General features: G+C 50.1%; 1 protein-coding gene across 1 annotated transcript in view; it reads right to left on the bottom strand.

Annotated features, from left to right (window-relative positions):
• The window catches only part of rbfox3a (RNA binding fox-1 homolog 3a), a 597,033-nt gene that overhangs the window by 53,608 nt on the left and 540,925 nt on the right, over positions 1-2,500 (bottom strand). The window lies entirely within an intron of this gene.

Raw genomic sequence — 2,500 nt, 5'->3', positions numbered from 1 at the left:
CTCTCTCTCTCTCACTCTCTCTCTCACTCTCTCTCTCTCTCTCTCTCTCTCTCTCTCTCTCTCTCACACACACACACACACGCATGCACAGACACACAAACAGGCACAAACCCACGCACGCACACACACAACTATAACCTTTTATACAGCCTGCAGTCTTTAAACTAGCCAATACAGCCACCATATTGAGACAGTGACATGGAATCAGGAATAGGTGTACTCCGTTTCACTCTCTCTCTCTCCCTCCGACTCTCTCTCTGTTCCTCTGTCTTCTTTTCTCCCTCCTTCTCTCTTTATCTCCTGCTCTCGTTTGCTTTGTTGTGTGCTTAGTGGAAGGGACTTGAAGTCTGGCCTCCTGGGGTTAACGTCGGCTGAGCGTTCGATTTAACGGGCGCCCCCTTTCAGATCATTAGAAAACAGAGCGATGTAAAGCGTAGGTTTTCTCTCTCCCCGCACCTCCACCCCGACTCCCACCTTCTCCTTTTCCTTAATGAGTGGAGGGAGAACGACTTTTAATTGCTGTCTACAATGGCCGCATTATTTCATTAAAAGTAATTACCCTGTCAAGCGGCCCTGCGTCGCCACCATTCCGGCCTCGACAGGGGAGAGAGGGAGAAGCAACACCCCCATCTCGCCCCCCCCCCCAACACACACACAGACACACACACACACACACACGAACAGACACACACACACACACACACACACACACACACACACACACACACACACACACACACACACACACACACACACACACACACACACACACACACACACACACACACACACACACACACACACACACACACACACACACACACACACACACACACACACACACACACACACACACGTTAGCTGGGAAAAGGGCTCCCACTCGATGGGAACGGATCTTTCGACCCGGCGACCGAGCGACTGGGCTGGTGGCTAATAGGGCTGGGGTTATAGGGATAAGGGGCTGGCTATTATCAGAGGACCGCCGCTATAGGAGACAACAGCCAGGAACATGGAGCCAGGTCCCCAGAGGAAGAGGAAGAGGAGGAGGAGGAGGAAGAGGAGGAGGAAGAAGAGGAAGAGGAGGAGGAGGAGGAACATGGAGCCAGGTCCCCAGAGAAGGAGGAAGAGGAGGAGGAAGAGGAGGGACAGGAGGAGGAGGAAGAGGAGGAGGAAGAGGAGGAGGAAGAGGAGGGACAGGAGGAGGAGGAAGAGGAGGAGGAAGAGGAGGAGGAAGAGGAGGAATATGGAGCCATGTCACCAGAGGAGGATGAGGAGGAAGAGGAGGGACAAGAGGATGAGGAAGAGGAAGAATAGGACGAGGAGGGACATGGAGCCAAGTTTCCAGAGGAGAACGAGGAGGAGGAAGAGGAAGAGGAAGAGGAGGAACATGGAAGAGGAGGAGGGGGTGTAGGAAGATGAGGAATATGAGGAGGAAGGAGAGGATCAGGAGGAGGAGGAAGAAGAGGAGGCGCAGGAGCAGGAGGAAGAGGAAGAGGAGGAGGAGGAAGAGGAAGAATGCAGGGTTTAGCTAAAATGGCAGCCGCAAGTTGTTGAGATACAAACACACACGCACACGCACACGCACACGCACACGCACACGCACACGCACACGCACACACACACACACACACACACACACACACACACACACACACACACACACACACACACACACACAGAAACACACACACACACACACACACACACACACACACACACACACACACACACACACACACACACACACACACACACACACACACACACACACACACACACACACACACACACGCTACAGGGGATGGTGATGGTGCTTGGAACCTTAAGGGGAGTGAGGGGTACATCTAATAGTACTATTGCACATGCACTCACACACACACACACACACACACACACACACACACACACACACACACACACACACACACACACACACACACACACACACACACACACACACACACACACACACACACACACACACACACACACACACACACACACACACACACACACACACACACACACACACACACAGGCTATAGGGGATGGTATTTCTTTCTCGAGTTTGAAAATGAGGTTGGGGGGGCTACTACTAATGGAAAAAACTTAATTAACTAACTGTGTTTGTGAAGTGTTAGGAGGCCTGCTACTAATGCATTGCTGAGAAGCCTCTTAGCAGTGTGAACCTGCATGGCTGCAGATCTAAGAATCCCACCTCAAGAGTGTCTCCTCTTTCAAACACTCACACACCGACTGAAAGCCAGGCAGCCATTTCAAGAGACAACTTACTTTCGTTTGTTTATTTATTTATTTGAGTTTTTAATTATGTATTTATTTAGTCTGGTGATTGCACATCCGAGCCAAACAAAACAAAACGAAACAAAAAAAAAAGATCTTGGGCATAAGCTCAAGATTTTGTCCCAACACCTTCGAAGACAAACAAAAGGGAGGAGACGAAAAAAATGCTAATAGCAAAAATAAATGAAGACAAAAGAAG

This window comes from Engraulis encrasicolus, chromosome 2, assembly GCF_034702125.1.
Source record: "Engraulis encrasicolus isolate BLACKSEA-1 chromosome 2, IST_EnEncr_1.0, whole genome shotgun sequence".
Classification (NCBI taxonomy): domain Eukaryota; kingdom Metazoa; phylum Chordata; class Actinopteri; order Clupeiformes; family Engraulidae; genus Engraulis; species Engraulis encrasicolus.
This window is presented reverse-complemented; position numbering and strand designations above follow the sequence as displayed.